The following is a 16,957-nucleotide window of genomic DNA, read 5'->3' as shown; positions in this document are numbered from 1 at the left end:
TTATTTCAAGATATTATTAGTATACATAAAATATTACGACGGAGTGCTGTCCGAGTGATTTTGAAATTGTTTTTCGAGTAGGATAGGATTAAGGAAATTATGGGTTATAGCTATGGAGGTGATTGAGTATGGTTCATGGGTATGCTCGTGAGGTCAATATAGTGTTTATCATTTCCGTTGCGTCTACATACCTTTTCTGCGATATTGAATCTCAATATTGATACGTGAGTACTCATAATTTAACTTTTACATACTAATAGTGTATCTCTGACTAGTGCTCGAGTATTTAGGATTATGCATGCTTGTACTTTTGATATTGCCCTTAGACATGTTAGGTTGAATCTTGAATTAGTTACACTTGCGTTTGAGATAAGGTATAAGATATGCATGTCCTTGGAAAGCTAGCGAAAAATTAAGAACTTTTCCTTTAGATATCGAATGGTTTTGATGAACGGATTAGAAGTTATAATCAATTGAATTTTCGATATTTTTATTAAAAATGATTATTATTATCGTCGTTTTTATCGTCGTTCTAGTTTTATCTTATTATTATCATTGTTATTATCTTTATCAATAAAAGGGATTTATCATTAAAAATTGTTATTTTTTTATTACTATCGTTAAAGTTATAATTAGTATTATTATTATTATTATTATTATTATTATTATTATTATTATTATTATTATTATTATTATTATTATTATTATTATTATTATTATTATTATTATTATTATTATTATTATCATTATTAATATATATATCATTTTTTAAAAATGGTTATTGTTATTGTTATTATGATTATTACTATATTATCATTAAGATAATTATTAGTATTATCATTAATAATGTTAGAGTAACTATCATTATTAATATTAGTGTAATTAAAACAAATATTTGTAACACCTAATTATTTTGATTACTATTATTATCATTATTATGAACACGATATAAAAGACGATTAAAAGCTATTAAACGAAACGATTAGGAAATAATGAGTAATAGTATCATGATGAAATTAAAATATTATAAAATATTGATTTAGATAAAATTATCGTTCTTATTATTTTTATCATTACTATTATTATTAAAAGTATCGTTAGTATTAAAACTATCATTTTAACAAACATTATCATTTTAATAGAAATGTCATTGTTACTATAAAATATCATTATTATTATTATTTTAAATAGAATTATTATTTTAAAGATAATATTAAAAATTATCGTAAATATTAAAGTTTTCATAATTAGAATTATCGTTTTATCATAATGTCATCTTAGTAATTATAAATATTGATATTTTTATAATAATAATTATTATTACAAAATAATACAACTTTTACTTACTATCATTATAGATATTATTTTATCAAATAAATATGTGATACAAACATATTTTACTACGTGTAATAACTTACTTTAATAATACCTATCATAATATCTTTATGATATTAAATGAACCCTATAAATTTTATTACTTAATATATATAAAAGTATATTTTATTATATAAATTTAATATAAAATTTTATTTATTAATAAATAAATTATATTATTTACTCTAATAAATCTTTTAAAAATATTTAAAAATATAAAACGACGATATTTAAACTATATATTAATCATGTATAGATTTTTGGAAATTATTTTGAGTCAAAATTACTTTTGTTGACTTTTGCATATTAGTCTCGAGCATTAGGATTGTGGTACACTATGACTTGACCTAATTTGTTAGACAAATATTGACCAACACATAAATATATATAATTAATTTAGGTTCGTGAATCCGAGGCCAACCTTGCACTTGTTCAATGACGTTATATGTATTTTTACTACGAAATACAGTATGGTGAGTTTCATTTGCCTTTTTACCCTTTATATTTTTGGGACTGAGAATACATGTGCTTTTATAAATGTTTGACGAAATAGACACAAGTAATTGAAACTACATTCTATGGTTGAATTATCGAAATCGAATATGCCCCTTTTTATGAAAGTCTGGTAATCTAAGAATTAGGGAACATACACCCTAATTGACGCGAATCCTAAAGATAGATCTATTGGGCCTAACAAACCCCATCCAAAGTACCGGATGCTTTAGTACTTCAAAATTTATATCATGTCCGAAGGAGGATCCCGGAATGATAGGGGATATTCTTATATGTATCTAGTTAATGTCGGTTACCAGGTGTTCACCATATGAATGATTATTTTTGTCTCTATGCATGGGACGTATATTTATGAGAACTGGAAATGAAATTCTTGTGGTCTATTAAAATGATGGAAATAAATGATTATGATAAACTAATGAACTCACAAACCTTTTGGTTGACACTTTAAAGCATGTTTATTCTCATGTGTTAAAGAAATCTTCTGCTGTGCATTTGCTCATTTTAAAGATATTACTTGGAGTCTTTCATAGCATATTTCGAAGAACGTTGCATTCGAGTCATTGAGTTCATCAAAGATTATTATTAAATTAATTTATAGTTGGATAGTGGATATTATGAAATGGTATGCATGCCTGTCAATTTTTGATGTAAAGAAAGTTTGTCTTTTAAAAACGAATGCAATGTTTGTAAAATGTATCATATAGAGGTCAAATACCTCGCAATGTAATCAACTATTGTGAATCGTTTATAATGTATATGAACGGGTCCTTTCAGAAACCCCCGCCATTATCATTGAGTTCATTAAAAAGACTCAATACTCTTTTAACAAACATGTTAAGAGCATCAGAACTGATATTGGGACAGAATTTAAGAATGAACTACTTGATAGTTATTTGAAAGACCAAGGCATTAAACATCAGTTCTCTGCACATGGGAATGCAGAAGTTTAATGAATGTGCAGACATGTGTAATACTTTGTCAACGCCTATGGAACCCAACATTCTATTTGTTTATTCAAATAGTGGTGCCAAACCGAATTGGGGTGTTCTTGCAAATAGCTACCAAAGAGGAAAGAAGAGAGCACGCTCTCTGATGCAGTTTTCCCCACAAGTACAGACATCCTATGTACCAATGGACAATGGATCAATTACACGGATAAAGGGAAGAATATAAATAGAAGTATTCACTATTGTAATAACTAGTGGCGTAGGTTTATTTAAATAGAGTCCAAACGTGTAATAGCTTAAGATATCCTCTCTATCTATAACTTAGGTGTAATCTGCATTCAACCAACTGTTATTCCGCCAAGAACAGTTGTGATTCTTTGTGATATATATCAATAAAGAATAATCGTTGAAAATTACTTTGGATTCTAATTTAAATTGCATACTTGAATACTAAACTGTTATATCACTTAAGATAATTAAAAGAATTTTATTCACCCCCCCCCCCCTCTACAATACTCCTGTTGTTAATCAAGTGACCAACAGTTTCCTTATTTAGAAAGTCAACTTAAGTCCAACATGAAAGTCAAATGAAAAGTCAACTCTAGTCAACCTAAGTCAACTTTGATATTTTATGTATCATTAATGTCTTTATAACTTATTATAATATTATTTGATATAATATAAGTTACATTATAAGTTAACTTACTTTAAATGAATTTAATTAAGTTATAGTAAGTTTAAATGACATAATCATAATCATATATAATATTGAAATGCCCCGTTCATATTGATAATAAACATTTCATTTTAATTGGTTTCATTGCGAGGTTATAACCTCTATATGAGACGTTTTTCAAAGCCTGCATTCGTTTTAAAAAGATTCCATAACCTTTATTTCATCTATAAAGGTTTAATTGACATAAAATAGATTATCAATCAATGATAATCTAACAATACAAAGTTTTTATGCAACCATTACAATATATTACAATAATAGATTTTCGAATGCAGTTTAAACATTTTAACACAAACATGTTGACTTCAAATCTTGACCTTAGATAGCATACAACAGTGGAAGCTTACTAGTAATCACCAAAGAATAAGACATGCTTATAACGTCAATCATGACCCATTGAACACGTATTCTCTTAGAATTAACCTAGACGTATTGTGTACATGTGTCTTACGATTTATCCGACGTATTGCATAACTGTTGTCTGAACTAATCAAAATTATATTATATTGTCTCGGAATTAACCAAGACTAGTATATTATAAGGAAATATTCAGGACATGCATAAATACATGTAGGATATAGGAAAAGTTAGCTAGGATACGGTTAGTAAAGATTTTTAACAAAATTTCACGTAGCTAATTTTCTTGTTTCTAACCAATATTGTTTTGCGTATAATTTATTCATTACAAATCGGATTTGAGTGATTCAAATTGCTATGGTTTTGTAATGAACTTAATTTTCCAAAACTAAACTGTAAAAGTATTAGTTTATAGTCAGAGTTACTGTCACAACCCGAACTTTTCCGACCAAGTTGTTTAATCTAACTTTCATGACTTAGAATCTTCAACTGGACTAGTAGTTTTGATGAATTAGATCTTGGTTTATTTTTAATATTTGTAAGACTCTAAGATTACAATTAAGTCTTGTTTAATCAAAAGTTATCTTGCATATTTGCACAATGTCTTGAACCCTAAACTTATCACCATAAATCCTAGATTTAAAATCTATGCCTTTATATATAATAACTTAATAAGAAAACTTATTAATTAAGTATTTAGATTAAAGACTTGTAACTAATTCACTTGGACATTAAATCATAAGTTAAGACTTTCTCTACACTTAATCATTTTCACAACTAGTCTTGATCACTTTGCACTTAGTCATTTCTTTCACTTAACCAAACTTAAACTATCTTGATTAGAACATAATCTTGGCTTACTTCCTAAACCCTAAACATACAAATTAACAACTTAGATTATACTTTAGATAAACTACACAAGTACATGTACATTTATGAACCAAAAATTGACAAAAACTCTTCCACCATCATCACCAAAATCGTCCATCATTATCCATATCATCATCATACATCATCCAATATTAATCCCTAAGATAAATATCATGCAAAACATCATCATTAGATTATGCATGATCATTTAATGGCCAATTGGAGAGTCATCTCCCTCCTTTGCTCTCCTTGTGACACGCCACCACCACCACTTCTATATAAACTCACCACTTGTTCATCTTTCACTCATTTGATCACTTCCACTCACTCTCACACATACATACACTCTAATTGCAGATCCTAAACACTCTCTAGTTCATATACTTGAAGCTCTAGGATCATACATCTTCAAGGTATAACAAACTAACTAATTCTATTCAAAATTTCTAGTTATATTCAAGAACTTTCATGGTATAAAAGCTTGATCTATAGTGTTTAATCACTCAATGATGACTATATAGCTAACCATTATATTGTTATTAGATCAGTAACCTTAAGTTCTCTACATGTCCTATAACTTAAAATGAACATAAACAAAGAACTAAAGTGGTTAACTACATAAAACAGTTTTATCTTTAAGCTGTCCAAAATTTCTACTTGAAGTTCATGACTTAAAAACCAACTTAGACTTTAGATCTGGGCTTTATAAATTTAATACATGTTCATATATATGTTCTCGACCCTCTGTAAAAATTTTGTGATTTTTCTCAAAGAAAAATGTATTTTACTTTTTTATTTACTCCATGCATGTCTGGATTTGGATGAATCTGACCTTTGTGTTAAAAGTCTTGTATAAGTCAAGATTGACTTGGATTCAGTAAACACATCTTAGTTTTTCTAAAAGGGGAAACATAAAGGAATCCACCAAGACTCGAATCACTCAAATCCATTAAGAATTCAAATAGAAAAGCTTGATTTACTAAGACCTTTTAAACTACTTCAGTCAAAATTTAGTCAAATTAACCAACAATAAAAAATATGATCTTGTATGAATCGAGACTAATCCTCTTGGAGATTTGATCATTTACCTTTAAATGGTCCTGTATTAAAGTCTTGAACCACACAAAAGAGTTTTACTATTTTTAATCATACATGGAAGTGCACATGGTAAAACTATCCAAATTTGTGTACTGTAAAGAGTCACATTTTTAGCTAACTTTTTCCTTGAATTTGAGAACAAACTTTACATATTTGAAAAGAGAACATCTAAAGCTTTCCAATGATTCCTATTACACTATAAATGTATATATGAATTGGGAGAAACATATGGGTAACTTTTAGGTAAAATATGTGATTTTTCAACTACGACACTAAACAAACCTAAGTAAACCTAAAACCCGAGGACCGATATAGACATGTGAGAACTTACCGAAAATAGATCATAGACATAATTTCATACATTATATTATGTAGTTTCATCTCTGACCTTATAACATTCATTAGGTCTCGAGCCCGGATCATCGTAAACTGTCTAATCCGCACTTCCGAGTCTTGGACCGCATTACATCAATAGTGAGTTCATGGCCCTCTTTTACTCGTTTTATAATTGTTTTGGGGTGAGAATACATGCTTAATTATTTTAACACTCTCTTTATGTATTACTATACTTTATTGTTTTATAAAGTTCGTTAAGTGAGTTCGTAACCCCTTTTTCTCGTTTTATAATTGTTTTGGGGTGAGAGTACATGCTTAATATTTTTAATACATTCTTTATGTATTACTATGCTTTATGAATTTATAAAGTTATTACAAGTGAGTTCGTAGCCCCTTTTTCTCATTTTATAATTTTTTTTGGGTGAGAATAAATGCCTACTGTTTTACAACGCCTTATTTATAAAGTTTGTTTTATAACATATTCTTATTATTAAATAACACTTTATGCATTTCTAAGTTTGTTATATGTGAGTTTTATGCTAAAAAGCCATTAACTCAGTAGTATTAATTACAGTGACTTGTAAGCGCGAATCACTTGAGCAGATCTGTTAGGTTTGACAACCTCACCCTACCTTAACTGTGGAGCTAGTTACTTTGACACAATACATCTAGCATAATGTATAGTCCAATATAAGGTAAAGGAAATCATGTAGGATACTACATGTGGTGTTAAGCATTGTTACCGAGTGCTCAGGAAACATATACACCTTGAAACTGTATGGAAACCGTGATAACTGTGAAATTGGAATTGTTTGCAAACTTAATATGTTACGAACTACGATTTCATACTTAAAAGCTTGATATCATATTACTTCTAAACTGTTTATGAAGTTGAGATCTGGTGATATGTTTTACTATCAAACCATTTATGGACTTCAGAATTTAATATTTGTATTACTTTATTAAACTATTTCAAACTGTTTGAAACTATGAAACTTTTGTAAATTTTATACGTTGTACAAAAACCTATGAACTCACCAACCTTTGTGTTGACACTTTAGCATGTTTATTCTCAGATACTTATTGCTTCTGCTAGAACTTTGTTTTTGCTTAGAGGTCAAGACCAAACACTGGAAGCAGAATTAACATCCGCGTCAATGGCAATTTTGGCGGGGTGTTACAGAATGGTATCAGAGCTAATGGTTGTAGGGATCTAGGAATTGCATTAGTGTGTCTGACTGAGTCGTTAGGATGAATTAGTGAGTTTAGAGACCCGACTAATAACTGTATTACTGTTTGCATAACCATATAGGTGTACGTATACATGTGTACTACGTTTGCACTACACTTATTTTGGTACTATCCGCTGTGATAATAATTACTCACTACTCATTAAACACAATACCAACCGACTTTGAACAAATTGACGTGAATTACAAGTCATTCGTTTTTCGCGAGACACATACGTTTGGAAAACTTGCACCAACTCTTTTTGATTAAATGCGAGATTTTATTATACCTTGTTCACTTCCGTTCTTCAAGATTATATCCTCTTAGACTTTATTAAGTGATGTTGGAATGGAGGTATGAGTTAATGTAATATAATGATGCCTGATCAACGTGGTTATATTACGGTAAGTCATACCAAAGTTCTAATGGCTCGTGATGGTAATGATGTCTGATCAACCTTATTACCACCACGTACCATGTTACATGACACTGTTATTTTCTTTGTTGCCATCCAAAAACACCGAGACCATAAACATTACACAATCCGAGACCTCACATTTCTTCATCATCATATCAACTTTATGCTTTTGATAAATGGTCAGCTATCATTCAACTTCAATATATATATATATATATATATATATATATATATATATATATATATATATATATATATATATATATATATATATATAGATTTTGCCCAATTTTTATATTCAACTACAAGATGCTCGATGTGGCTACTTCAAGATGAAAACTTCTTTACATTTATACTTTCTGCATAATGGAGACTCTCTATCTCACTCCTAAATGGTGAAGAATTCTACAGACAAAATACTAGTATTCGCTGCAAGAGTGAAAACCTTAACAAAAATTTTTCGTAAACCACAAAGTCGAGAGACCTAAACATTCATGATACCTTTCCTGTTTGAAACTCGAAGAAACACTTAGCATCATAAAACCTTATCGTCATCCCTTTGAGATACACGTAGGTACTAAACTCCATTTTTTCAAAGATTCCATTGAGATTTTTGTACCTTAAGGTCAAACGACTCAAATCACTATTCATATTGTCGGAATTTAGTTGGAACACTCGTAGAGAACACGAGCTCACGAGAGAAAGAGCAAATCGAATAAACCAAAAGTACCCATATCTATTTTTTTCCCAAATATAACGCCAACGGATGTTACTACCCAAAATTTCGGGATAAAATTTTCTTTGACGGGTGGATAATGTCACAACCCGAACTTTTCCTACCAAGTTGTTTAATCTAACTTTCATGACTTAGAATCTTCAACTCGACTAGTAGTTTTGATGAATTAGATCTTGTTTTATTTTTAGGATATGTAAGACTCTAAGATTACAATTAAGTCTTGTTTAATCAAAAGTTGTCTTGCATATTTGCACAATGTCTTGAAACCCTAACTTATCACCATAAACCCTAGATTTAAAATCTATGCCTTTATATATAATAACTTAATAAGAAAACTTATTAATCAAGTATTTAGATTAAAGACTTGTAACTAATTCACTTGGACATTTAATCATAAGTTAAGACTTTCTCTACACTTAATCATTTTCAAAACTAGTCTTGATCACTTTGCACTTAGTCATTTCTTTCACTTAACCAACCTTAACCTATCTTGATTAGAACCTAATCTTGGCTTACTTCCTAAACTCTAAACATACAAATTAAGACATTAGATTATACTTTAGATAAACTACACAAGTACATGTACATTTATGAACCAAAAATTGACAAAAACTGTTCCACCATCATCACCAAAATCGTCCATCATCATCATCCATATCATCATCATACATCATCCAATACTTAATCCCTAAGATAAATATCATGCAAAACATCATCATTAGATTATGCATTATCATTTAATTGCCAATTGGTGAGTCATGTCCCTCCTTTGCTCTCCTTGTGACACGCCACCACCACCACCTCTATATAAACTCACCTCTTGTTCATCTTTCACTCATTTGATCACTTACACTCACTCTCACACATACATAAACTCTAATTGCAGATCCTAAACACTCTCTAGATCATATACTTGAAGCCCTAGGATCATACATCTTCAATGTATAACAAACTAACTAATTCTATTCATCATTTCTAGTTATCTTCAAGTACTTTCATGGTATAAAAGCTTGATCTAGAGTGTTTAAACACTCAATAATGACTATATAGCTAACTATGATCTTGATATTAGATCAGTAACCTTAAGTTCTACATGTCCTATATCTTATAATGAACCTAAACTAAGAACTAAAGTGATTAACTACATAAAACATTTTCATCTTTATGATGTCCAAAATTTCTACTTGAAGTTCATGACTAAAAAACCAAATTAGACTTTATATCTGGGCATTATAAATTTAATCCATGTTAATATATATATTCTTGACCCTCTGTAAAGTTTTCGTGATTTTTCTCAAAGAAAAAGGTATTTTTCATTTTTATTTACTCCATGCATGTCTGGATTTGGATGAATCTGACCTTTGTGTCAAAAGTCTTGTATAAGTCAATATTGACTTAGATTTAGTAAACATATCTTACTTTTCCTGAAAGGGGAAACATAAAGGAATCCAACAAGGCTTGAATCACTCAAATCCATTAAGAATTCAAATAGAAAAGCTTGATTTACTAAGACCTTTGAAACTGCTTCAGTCAAAATTTAGTCAAATTGACCAACAATAAAAACTATTATCTTTTATGAATTAAGACTAATCCTATTGGAGATTTGATCATTTACCTTTAAAAGATTATGTATTAAAGTCTTGAACCATGCAAAGGAGTTTTACTATTTTTAACCATGCACGGAAGTGCACAAGGTAAAACTGTCCAAATTTGTGTACTTGTAAACAGTCACATTTTTAGCTAACTTTTGCCTTGAATCTGAGAACAAACTTTACATATTTGAAAAGAGGACATCTAAAGCTTTCCAAAGATGCCTATTACACTATAAATGGAAAAATGGATTGGGAGACACATCTGGGTAGCTTTTAGGTAAAATCTGTGATTTTTCAACTACAACACTAAACAAACCTAAGTAAACCTAAAACCCGAGGACTGATATAGACATGCGAGAACATACCGAAAATAGATCTTAGACATAATTTCAAACATTATATTAGGTAGTTTCATCTTTGACCATATAACATTCATTAGGTCTCGAGCCCGGATCACCGTAAACTGTCTAATCCGCACTTCTGAGTCTTGCACCGCATTACATCAATAGTGAGTTCATTGCCCTCTTTTACTCGTTTTATAATTGTTTTGGGGTGAGAATACATGCTTAATATTTTTAACACTTTCTTTATGTATTACTATACTTTATTATTTTATAAAGTTCGTTAAGTGAGTTCGTAGCCCCTTTTTCTCGTTTTATAATTGTTTTAGGGTGAGAGTACATGCTTAATATTTTTAATACATTCTTTATGTATTACTATGCTTTATGATTTTATAAAGTTGTTACAAGTTATTTCGTAGCCCCTTTTTCTCATTTTATAATTGTTTTGGGGTAAGAATACATGCCTACTGTTTTACTACGCTTTATTTATAAAGTTTGTTTTATAACATATTCTTATTATTAAATAACACTTTATGCATTTCGAAGTTTGTTATTTGTGAGTTTTATGTTAAAAAGCCCTTAACTCGGTAGTATTAATTACAGTGACTTGTAAGCGCGAATCACTAGAGCAGATCTGTTAGGTTTGACTACCTCATCCTACCTTAACTATGGTGCTAGTTACTTTGATGCAATACATCTAGCATAATGTATATTCCAATATAGGGTAAAGGAAATCATGTAGGATACTACATGTGATGTTAAGCGTTGTTACCAAGTGCTTAGGAAACATATACACTTTGAAATTGTATGGAAACCGTGATAACTGTGAAGTCTTATAAACTGTGGAACTGTTTACAAACTTAATATGTTACGAACTACGATCTTATTTTCGTACTTGAAAGCTTGAAATCATATTACTTCTAAACTGTTTATGAAGTTGAGATCTTGAGATCTGTTTTACTATCAAACCATTTATGGACTCGAGAATTTAATATTTGTATTACGGTTTTAAACTATTTGAAACTGTTTGAAACTATGAAAATTTTGTAAATTTTATACGTTGTACAAAAACCTATGAACTCACCAACCTTTGTGGTGACGCTTTAGCATGTTTATTCTCAGGTAATTATTGCTTCCGCTAGAACTTTGCTGTTGCTTAGAGGTCAAGACCAAGCACTGGAATCAAAGTTAACATCCGCGTCAACAGCGATTTTGGCTGGGTGTTACAGTTACAGGTTTCATATCCATTTAGAAGAAGGTAGTCATATTCGTCGTAAAAATGACATCTTGATGATTATTTTGAAAAACATACTTCTACTTTGAGTTTAACCATGATTTTTGAATATATTATCATGTTCATATAGAATAACATTTTCCCAGAATACAAACTTTTAATTCAAAGTTTAAGATAACTTTTAAATATCCAACCCAAAACAACCCCTGATTTCTCTACGACAACGTAATTTCAGTTTTAAGGTGTTCTTCATAGTTAAAAGTTATATATCCTTATGTTAGCATATCATATAGATATATCACATGTTGTTCAAGTGTTTTAAGTGTCAATTTAGAAGGATTAACTTTGTTTGCAAACAAGTTTAGAAATAACTAGACTATGTTTTAGTGATTACAAGCTATATATTCCAAATAAGATAGCTATATGAATATGAATTGAACAAGATTATGAACAATGTTATTACCTCAAATCAAATGAAAAAAGTTTCTAGAAAAATAAGGATTTGTTCTTGAGCTTGATGATGTTCTTGAAAGCTTTGGAAATTCTAAAGTAGAATCATGGAATGAAACAACGTTCAGGTAAGATTACTACTTGATTTAAGATAGTTATGTTAATAGAAACTTAACCAAAGCTTGAATATGGTTATTACCTTGATTTAGAATGAAAAGTTGCTGAGATTAAATGGATGTTCTTGATCTTGTAAGTGTTCTTGGAAGGGATTACAAGTTTGGAAGTAAACTTCTTAAAATCGAATGACTATCTTGATGTGTTCTTAAGTGATTCTTTCTATGGTGTTTAAAGCTTGATTTTTGGTGTAGTTTATGATCAAGATGAAGATTGTTTTGCTGGAAGTTTGAATGTTCTTGAGTAGCTAATTATAAAGTGAATAAAACTTGAAAGAAAATTGGAAATGAAAGTGTATGTGCGTGTGATATATGTCGTGAATGATGGATGTATATATATATATATATATATATATATATATATATATATATATATATATATATATATATATATATATATACACATCATTATATCATTATTACATGTTATGACTTTCGTGAATCGTCAGACAAACTGGGTGGTCAAACGTTTACAAAAAACCCGTTTCAAATATTCAAGTCTTAACACGTTTGATTGCTTAACATGTTGGAAACATTTATTTATGTAAATATTAATCTCATATATATATTTACGGAAAAATCCGGGTCGTTACAAATATAAATATTTAATTAATGATTAAATTTTGGTTATAATATAAGCATATTAAATTAATTATGAAATATTAGTTATAACATAAGTTCTTTTATTTTGAATTATTGTTATTCATAAGTGTTTTATTACTTAAATGATGTCCTAAGAAATTTAAATAATCCTTATCATAAGTTTTATTTAATTAATTATTAATCTAACTTTTATCATAAGTATTTAATTTATTAAATGACAATTAATTTATAAAATAAGTTTATAATAATTAATTCATATTATATACATTTAATCATCATTAAACATAAGTATTTATTCATTTAAAAATAAATTTTGAATTTAATTTATATACTATATTTATTCACTAATATGATAAATAATATTATTTGAATTTTATTTATTAATAATTATCTTTTTAATATAAGTATTATAAATACCATTATTTATTCTTTTTACCATAAGTATTATTTTATATAATTGTTTTATTTTCTACATTAAGTTACTTTATAGAAAAATTCTTATAAAATAATTTATAGTCCATTCGACACGTAATTCACGTCGTATGAACCGTATGAACGAACCCTACAACATAAGCTTACACATTGTAACGACCCGAATTTTTTCGTAAATATATATGAGATTAATATTTACATAAATAAATGTTTTCAACATGTTAAGCAATCAAACTTGTTAAGACTTGAATATTTGAAACGACTTTTATATAAACGTTTGACAACCCAGTTCGTCCGACGATTCACGAACATCATAACTTGTAATAATGATATAATGGTGTGTGTGTGTGTATATATATATATATATATATATATATATATATATATATATATATATATATATATATATATATATATATATATATATATATATATAACTTGATAAAATGATATTTAAGTATCTCATTAAGTATATTAAGAATGAATTATATACATAAAATGAGACTACTAACTTAAGAATATCAAAACGATATATATCTGTAACGTCTAACGACATAATAACTCCTAAGTTAAAATGTATATATATGTATCGTATTAAGATGTATTAATACACTTTTGAAAGACTTAAATACATATGTCAATTGTGACGACCCGAAAATTTCCGATCAAATTTAAGCTTAATCTTTATATAATTAATGTTTTCCGACACAATAAACAAAGTCTATAATGTTGAGTCTCAAAAAAATTTTGGAACTATATTTATGTAATTAATTACCCTTGACTGTGCTCGACGATTCACGAAAAATTGTGTGTAAATAGCTATGTAAATACATATAAATATAAATATAAGTGTATATATAATATTTTGAATTAATTGGAATTAAAAATGTAAAATAATAAATAGAATAAACAAGTTACTATTATATATATATATATATATATATATATATATATATATATATATATATATATTATTAACTATGAATCTATATATATGATTCCTATAAATAATTATTATATTATTGTATGGTATAAAAATTAAATGTTCAAAGTATGTTATTATATATATATATATATATATATATATATATATATATATATATATATATATATATATATATATATATATATATATATATATATATATATATATATTTATATATATATATATATATATATATATATATATATATATATATATACATACATATATTAAAAAGAACATATGTAATATTAATATTATTAATTGTATTATTAGTATAACTATATATGGTATATAGATATGAAAGTTTATACATTTAATTTTTGTTATAATATTATTTCTAATATTATTGTTATCATCATTAATATTATTATTATGACAAATAGTAGTAAAATTATGATTAAGATTAGTATTATTATTATTATTTTTATAATTACCATTACCATTAAAATCATTATAATTATTATAAATACTATTAGAAAATAATATAATTTATTATTAGCATCATTAATAATATTATTATTTTATTTATTATTTTTATCATTATTTTTATAATTATTATTATTATTATCATCTTTATCAATATTATTATTATTAATATTACTATGTAAATTATATATTACTAAATAATATTACCAGTATTATTATCATTTATTATTAATATTAATAGAATATATTTATATTTATTAATTATTAATATTATTTATATAAATTATAAAAATTAAGAGTGGTACGATTCTGTTTCTTATCTCCATAAAAACTATTTTGATCTTTGTTCCTATCTTAATTTTCTTACATATCCAAATCATGCGTACGAATTCTGTTATAAAGCTTTGTCTGTTTATATTTTTTTCTTCCTTTTTCCTGCTCCTGATTGATAGATATGTCGACTCACTTCTGCTATGAATCAATGGTATATCCCAAGTTAATTGATAATAATTCATTCATCATTATCGATTACAACAGATGATATTCATTTATATCTCTTAAAGAAAACAGAAAACAAGAAAAACAATCAACATCACTGGTTCGTTTTTATTCATGATCGTGATCCTCCACCACCGGTTACCACTATGAACGACCGTCACCACCATAAACAAACCACCATGACTTCATCTTCTCCTCTCTCTCTATTATTTATGTTTTGAACCGTTGCACAACCAAACCCACGAACCATCAAACTGTTACCCTCAATCACCCTCATCGGTTTTTTGTTTCACAAAAGCCACCACCGGTTAACCACCCTTGAAAACCTATTAAAACACCACAAAGAACACCATCATTCGCCACCCAACAAACCGCCACTGTGAACTACTAAATTCAGTACGAAAACACCAAACTCATTCTTCTTCGTGAACACTCCATCATCACCTCATCCATCTCTCTTTCTCTCATCTTCAAACCATAACTCGTTACCACCCCATCGAACAAACCATTTGCCACCACTGCAACTTCCATAATTCCTGTTACTTTCCTTATTGACGACCACCCAAGGTATGTTTACGGCTGCTTAGCCTGCAGTTTTATGTTGTATTCGAACACCAAGACAATCAACCAACACCTACACGTTTCTTTTTTATTTATGATCACAAGATAGAGGTTGCACAATTATATAAATATGATAACGTATGGGAACATGAAGAAAGTAAACTAAAGTGGCTAATTGATTGATGTAGTATTCAATTAAAGTGGTGGGACAAGCTTATCAAACACACACCAACTTGTGACTATAAAATTTGATATCAACCTGCCACTAGTCAATTCACTTTCGGTTCTTTTATTTTATTTGATCAAAACACAAAAACACAACTGGAAAGAGTTATGTACAGGGTGGTGAATAACATTATCATTTCTTTATGTTTTTGTTTCTTCTGCCGTACCCCAAACCAAAAATCAAACACCATTATTTAATTTGGCTGCTGTTTTATTCTATTGGCCGACAAACTAATTGAATTTAGTTAAATGTCACGGCTGTATCTACTTTTGAATATATCTGTTTTCTGTTTTAAAAAAAAACTGGAAATATGTTACGGAGTATCTATTTTCACCTTGGGCCATTCGATGATCTGCTTCTACAATGAGCCGTGAACATTCAATTGGTCCGTACCTCTTTTTCCAAGTGGTTCAAAACCACTTTTAAATAAATAATGATGATTAATGATGAACTGTTAATGAATGATGATAGGATGATCATGTTTATGATTATGATTCGATTTTAGTTACGCGATCGATAATAGCAACTGTGATGATATCGACGATGTTATAGATGGAGATGAGGAAGATAGTGAAACAAAACTGGAAGGGTTAAATAGATTTAGGTGTGTTATTAAATTCAGAAAATGAGCATGGATGGATGGTTAGGGGTGATATGTGTTAACCGAGTGGTCTCGGGTTCGAGTCCGATTCGCGACAACTATTTTTTTGCCACTTCTTGAGGTAGTTTTAAATTTCAAAAATCATTATTATTACTATTATTATTATTATTATTATTATTATTATTATTATTATTATTATTATTATTATTATTATTAT

This window comes from Rutidosis leptorrhynchoides, chromosome 11 (genome assembly GCF_046630445.1).
Source record: "Rutidosis leptorrhynchoides isolate AG116_Rl617_1_P2 chromosome 11, CSIRO_AGI_Rlap_v1, whole genome shotgun sequence".
In the NCBI taxonomy this organism is placed as follows: domain Eukaryota; kingdom Viridiplantae; phylum Streptophyta; class Magnoliopsida; order Asterales; family Asteraceae; genus Rutidosis; species Rutidosis leptorrhynchoides.
Note: the sequence above shows the minus strand (reverse complement) of the source record.